Source organism: Macaca mulatta, chromosome 1 (assembly GCF_049350105.2).
Source record: "Macaca mulatta isolate MMU2019108-1 chromosome 1, T2T-MMU8v2.0, whole genome shotgun sequence".
Taxonomy (NCBI): Eukaryota; Metazoa; Chordata; class Mammalia; order Primates; family Cercopithecidae; genus Macaca; species Macaca mulatta.
Window position 1 is genome coordinate 229,737,881 of NC_133406.1, and position 6,850 is coordinate 229,744,730.

At 48.0% G+C, this 6,850-nt stretch overlaps 1 pseudogene; it reads left to right on the plus strand.

The window, feature by feature from the left end:
- The first annotated feature begins 391 nt into the window (after positions 1-391).
- LOC100430990 (cofilin-1-like) lies at positions 392-1,481 on the plus strand (annotated as a pseudogene).
- Positions 1,482-6,850: the final 5,369 nt, after the last annotated feature.

Consider the following 6,850-nt stretch of genomic DNA (forward strand, 5'->3'; position numbering starts at 1 on the left):
GTTCCACCACGCCAGGCTAATTTTTGTATTTTTAGTAGAGATGGGGTTTCACCATGTTGGCCAGGCTGGTCTCAAACTCCTGACCTCAAGTGATCCACCCACCTCTGCCTCCCTTAAAGTGCTGGGATTGCAGGTGTGAGCCACCATGCCCAGCCTTCGTTTTTCTTTTCTTTCTTTTTTCTTTTCTTTTTTTTTTTTTTGGCTGTTGTTTTTGAGACACAGGCTCACTCTGTTGCTCAGGTTGGAGTGCAGTGGCGTGAACATGGTTCACTGCAGCCTCAATCTCCTGGACTCAAGCAATCCTCCCCTCTCAGCCTCCCAAGTTGCTGGGCCTACAGGTGCATGCCACCATGCCAGACTAATTTTTTTTTTTTTTAATTTTTTGTAGAGACCAGGTCTTGCCATATTGCCTGGGCTGATCTCAAACTTCTGGGCTCAAGTGATCCTCCTGCCTTGGCCTCCCAAACCTGGGATTACAGACGTGAGCCATGGCACCTGGCTGCTATCTCCTTTTCTTTTCTGAAAACATGGCCTCTGGTGTGGGTATCTCTGATGGTGTCATCAAGGTGTTCACTGACATGATGGTAGGCAAATCTTCCACGCCAGAGGAGGTGAAGAAGCGCAGGAAAACGGTGCTGCTCTTCTGCCTGAGTGAGGGTGAGAAGAACATCGCCCTGGAGGAGGGCAAGGAGACCCTGGTGGATGACATGGGTTGGACTGTTGACGACCCCTATACCACCTTTGCCAAGATGCTGCCAAAGACTGCTGCTATGTCCTCTGAGGTGATGGAACTCATGAAACCAAGGAGAGCAAAGAGGACCTGGTGTTTATCTTCTGGGCCCCTGAGTCTGCACTCCTTAAGGGCAAAATGATCTATGCCAGCTCTAAGGATGCCATCAAGAAGCTGACAGGGGCCAGACCTGGTGGCTCACACCTGTAATCCCAGCACTTTGGGAGGTCAAGGCGGGTGGATCACTTGAGGTCAGGACTTCAAGATCAGCCTGGCCAACGTGGTGAAACCCCGTCTCTACTAAAAATACAAAAATTAGCTGGGTGTGGTGGCACGTGCCTGTAATCCTAGCTAGTCGGGAGGCTGAGGCAAGAGAATTGCTTGAACCCAGAAGGTGGAGATTGCAATGAGCAGAGATCACACCACTGCACTCCAACCTGGACAACAGAACGAGACTCCATCTCAAAAAAACAAAAAAAAAAACAAAAACAAAAGAAGTCGACAGGGATCAAGCATGAACAAGCAAACTGCTACAAGGAGGTCAAGGACCGTGGCACCCAGGCAGAGAAGCTGGGAGTGGCGCTGTCATCTCCCTGGAGGGCATACCTTTGTGAGTCCCCTCCAGCCCCATGCCTGGAACATCTGGCAGCCCCAGACCCGCCCTTGGGGGTTGCAGGCTGCCCCCTTCCTGCCAAACCTGAAGTGCTGCGGGGGATCCCAGCACAGGGAAGGCAATCCCTTCCAAACAGCCTGCCACCCCAGGGCCTTCCCAGCACCTGGATTTTCTTCCTGCCTCCGTCCCTGATGTTTCTGGCCTTCCCAAACCACTTTGTTGTTGTTGTTGTTGTTGTTGTTGAATTTTGAGACAGAATCTAACTCTGTTGCCCAGGCTGGAGTGCAGTGGTGCAACCACAGCTCACTGCAGCCTTGACCTCCCAGCCTCAAGCAATCCACCCACCTCTGCCTCTGAAGTAGCTGAGACTACGTGTCACCACACCTGGCTAATTTTTTAACTTTTTGTAGAGACAGGGTTTTTCTCTGTTGCCCAGGCTGGTCTCGAACTCCTGGGCTGAAGTGATCCTCCCACTTCAACTTCCCAATGTGCTGGGATTATAGACACGAGCCACTGCATCCAGCCCCAAACCGATTTTGATCTTCTGTTTCCTCTTGTGTTGAAGCAGACTAAAGTGTCCCCAGGGACCCCAGTTTGGGGGAGGGGGCTGTATTTTTTTTTTTAACAACACCCCTACTACCTGTGCTCCCAACTCGTAGCCACAGTAGTGACTTGATACTAGTCTGTGTATGAATGGAATGTTGTGAGATGGTCTCTCCCCTTGCCGACTGGTCCCTCTCCCTTTTCCCCTGGTCACGGCCACTCATGGAAGTAGGACCAGTAAGGGACTGATATGGTTTGGCTGTGTCCCCACCCAAATCTCATCTTGAATTCCCACATGTTGTGGGAGGGACCTGGTGGGAGGTAATTGAATCATAGGGGCAGGTCTTCCCATGCTGTTCTTGTGATAGTAAGTCTCACGAGATACGATGGTTTTAAAAAGGGGAGTTTCCCTGCACAAGCTCTCTTCTTTTGTCTGCCACCATATGAGACACACCTTTCACCTTCCAGTGATTGTGAGGCCTCCCCAGCCACGTGGAACCGTAAGTCCATTAAACCTCTTTCTTTTGTAAATTGCATAGTCTTGGGTATATCTTTATTAGCAGCATGAAAGCGGACTAATACAGGGACCTTTGATAAAAAATTAAAGAGACAATAATAAAAATACGTAAATAATTTTATTTATTTATTTATTTATTTATTTATTTATTTATTTATTTATTTATTATTGAGACAGAATTTCACTCTTGTTGCCCAGGCTAGAATACAGTGGCACAATCTTGGCTTGCTGCAACCTCCACCTGCTGGGTTCAAGTGATTCTCCTGCCTCAGCCTCCCAAGTAGCTGGGACTACAGGCACCTGCCACCATGCCTGGCTAATTTTTTTGTGTATTTTTAGTAGAAATGGGGTTTCATCATGTTGGTCAGGCTGGTCTCGAACTCCTGACCTCAGATGATCCACCTGCCTCGGCCTCCCAAAGTGCTGGGATTACAGGTGTGAGCCACTGCACCCGGCCATAAATAAGTTTTTTCTGATGTGTTTGGCACGTCAAAAGTTCTTAGTCAATATTAGCTACTATTATTTACCCATCTGCACTCGTGAGAAAGAGAAAAGGAATCATTACGTGGCCATGTCAGAGAGCTTCCATGTTTTCCAGAGGGTCTCCCATGACCCATGAATGATCTCAGTACAGGGGGACATTTTGCTAGACTGGAGCAATTACAAGGCCCAGAAGTTTCTCTCGGGAGTGAAGTATGTGACCGTCACTCTGACTCCATCCAGGGTGCAGGAATCCTGCTCTCTTACAGCTGTCTGGTGAGAGTGAGCTAGTTGCATGTTCACAGATGGGGGCGTGGTGCATACCGAGGCACATGCTCCCCACTGTTCCAGATCTGCAGGCCCACGTACATTGTTGGGGGGCACAAAGGAGTCCTGCTGCCACCCTCTAGTGTTCAGGGGTCCCCTTGGGTCTCACGGTTGCCCTGGGGTCCACGTTAGGGGCTTCAGTAGAGGCAGAGGGAAGACCCAGACATGGTGGGAGCTGCCCAAGGAATGGGAATAGAGAGAGGGCTGGACCTTCCTCTGCAAACACTGATCCATCCCCTGGGTTTCCGTGTTAGGATGTGAGGTATCTTCATTCCCTTCACAATGCTTCTGGAGGACCCATCTGAAAAAAAAAACCAAATGCCCGTAGAAGCCAGAGTCTAAATCATTTGCAGTGAAAGGAAAAGCATACCGTTCAGTGGGCTCTGAGTCTGACTGAGTCAGTCTTAAATCCCAGTTGGGTGACCCTGGGCAAGTGTCTGAACTCTGGACTGGGCGCGGTGGCTCACACCTGAAATCCCAGCACTTTGGGAAGCCGAGGCGGGCAGATCACCTGAGGTCAGGAATTCCCGATCAGCCTGGCCAACATGGAGAAACCCCATCTCTACTAAAAATACAAACAAAAATTAACCGGGCGTGGTGGCATATGCCTGTAATCCCAGCTACTCAGGAGGCTGAGGCAAGAGAATGACTTGAATGCGGGAGGCGGAGGTTGCAGTGAGCTGAGATCGCGCCATTGTGCTCCAGCCTGGGCGACAGAGTGAGACTCCGTCTCAAAAAAAAGAAAAAAGTGCCTGAACTCTGAGCCTATTTCCTAAAGTCTATCTCACCAGAGTTCTTCACCTTTTGTGTATTACACAAGGACCCCTCTGACGAGCTAGTGAAGCCCAGGAACCTCTTTTCAAAATAAAGTTTTAAATGATAGGATAAAATACATGGGATTACTAAGAAAACCAATTATATCCAACTCAAGTGTCCGTTGATAGATGGAAGGCTAAATGCAATGTGGTGTATACAAACAATGGAAGATGAGCCTTGAAAAAGAAGCAAATTCTGGTTGTGCACAGTGGCTCATGCCTGTAATCCCAGCATTTTGGGAGGCCAAGGGAGGTGGATCATCTGAGGTCAGGAGTTCGAGACCAGCCTGGCCAATATGGCAAAACCCCGACTCTCCTAAAAATTAAAAAAAAAAAAAAAAAAAAAAAAAATTAGCTGGCCATGGTGATGCGTGCTTGTAGTCCCAGCTCCTTGGGAGGCTGAAGCAGGAGAATCGCTTGAATCCAGGAGGCAGAGGTTGCGGTGAGCCAAGATCATGCTACTGCACTCTAGGCTGTATGACAGGCTAGAGTTTTTCTGTTTCAAAAAAACAAATTCCTAGAAACAGAGAGGAGAATGATGGTTGCCAGGGGCTGGAGAGAGCAGGGAATGGGGAGTTATTGTTTACTGGGGACAGAGTTTCAGTTTTGTAAGATGGAAAAAGTCATGGAGATGGATGGTGGTGAGGGTTGCACAAGAAAGTGAATGTGCCTAATGCCACTGAGCGCCACACTGAAAATGGTTAAGATGGTAAATTTTATGTTGTGTGTATTTTACCACAATTAAAAATAATTTTAAAAAGTGCCTGTAGGCCGGGCATGGTGGCTCACATCTGTAATCTCAGTGCTTTGGAAGATTGAGGCAGGTGGATAACTTGAGCTCAGGAGTTTGAGACCAGCATGGGAAACATGGTGAAACCCCATTTCTACAAAAATTAGCCAGGTGTGGTGTGTGCACCTGTAGTTCTAGCTACTTTAGAGGCTAAAGGGAGGATCACTTGAGCCTGGGAGTTGAAGATTGCAATGAACCAAGATCGGATCACTTCACTCCGGCCTGGGTGACAGAGCAAGACCTTGTTTCAAAAAGAAAACAAAAGAAACAGGTCGGATGTGGTGGCTCACGCCTGTACTCCCAGCACTTTGGGAGGCCGAGGCGGGCAGATCACCTGAGGTCGGGGAGTTTGAGACCAGCCTGACCAACATAGAGAAACCCTGTTTCTACTAAAAATACAAAATTAGCTGGGCGTGATGGTACATGCCTGTAATCCCAGCTACTCGGGAGTCTGAGGCAGGAGAATCGCTTGAACCCGAGAGGCGGAGGTTGTGGTAAGCCAAGATCACGTCATTGCATTCCAGCCTGGGCAACAAGAGCGAAACTTTGTCTCAAAAAAAAAAAAAAAATCCACAAAAACTGCTTGTACAGAAAAAAAATTATATCAAAACTCGGGTATGAAAATATTAAATAAATTTTTGATGATGTCATATGCAAGCACTTTTTTATTTTTTGTTTTTATTTTTTGAGACAAGGTTTCTCTCCTGTTACCCAGGCTATTGGGATTACAGGTGTGAGCCACCGTGCCTGGTCTAGCACTTTTTATTTATTTATTTATTTATTTATTTATTTATTTTTATTTATTTTTTTTTTTTTTGAGACGGAGTCTTGCTGTGTCTCCCAAGCTGGAGTGCAGTGGCGTGATCTCGGCTCACTGCAAGCTCCGCCTCCCGGGTTCACGCCATTCTCCCGCCTCAGCCTCCCAAGTAGCTGAGACTACAGGCGCCCGCCACCACGCCCGGCTAGTTTTTTGTATTTTTAGTAGAGACGGGGTTTCACCATGTTAGCCAGGATAGTCTCGATCTCCTGACCTCGTGATCCACCCGCCTCGGCCTCCCAAAGTGCTGGGATTACAGGCTTGAGCCACCACGCCCGGCCTACTTATTTTTTTTATTTTTTATTTTTTTTATGAGGCGGAGTCTCGCTCTGTGGCCCAGGCTGGAGTGCAGTGGCACGATCTCGGCTCACTGCAAGCTCCGCATCCCGAGTTCATGCCATTCTCCTGCCTCAGCCTCCCGAGTAGCCGGGACTACAGGCGCCTGCCACCACGCCCGGCTAATTTTTTTGTATTTTTAGTAGAGACAGTGTTTCACCGTGTTAGCTAGGATGGTCTCGATCTCCTGACCTCGTGATCTGCCCGCCTCGGCCTCCCAAAGTGCTGGGATTACAGGCGTGAGCCACCGCGCCTGGCCGCACTTTTTATTTTTGTTTTAATTTTTTCAGCAGGTGATGCAAGCACTTTATTTATTTATTTATTCATTTTTATTTTTTTGAGACAGAGGCTCACTCCGTTGCTTAGGCTGGAGTGCAGTGGCACAATCTCTGCTCACTGCAGCCGCCTCCTGGGTTCAAGTGATTCTCCTGCCTCAGCCTCCCAAGTAGCTGGGATTACAGGCGTGGGCCACCACGCCCAGCTAATTTTTGTATTTTTAGTAGAGACAGGGTTTCACCATGTTGGCCAGGCTGGTCTGGAACTCCTGACCTCAGGTGATCCACCCGCCTTGGCCTCCTAAAGTGCTGGGATTACAGGTGTGAGCCACCACGCCTGACTGTAAGCACTTTTTTCTTTGACATCAAATGGCAGCAGGTTGGGTCAGTGCCTTAATTCAAAAGTAGTGAGAAATATCTGGGGATATCTGGAGATCTCTATAACAACTGTCATGTGATAGGAAAATATCTGGGATTTCTGTTGGGGACAGAGTCGTAGAGTCATAACAATGCGATGACTTGTTGACTACGTTCATAACGGAAACAAATGCTAAATTTCAAGTAGAAGTTATTGAAAATAAAGATGTAATTTCCTGTAATCCCAGCA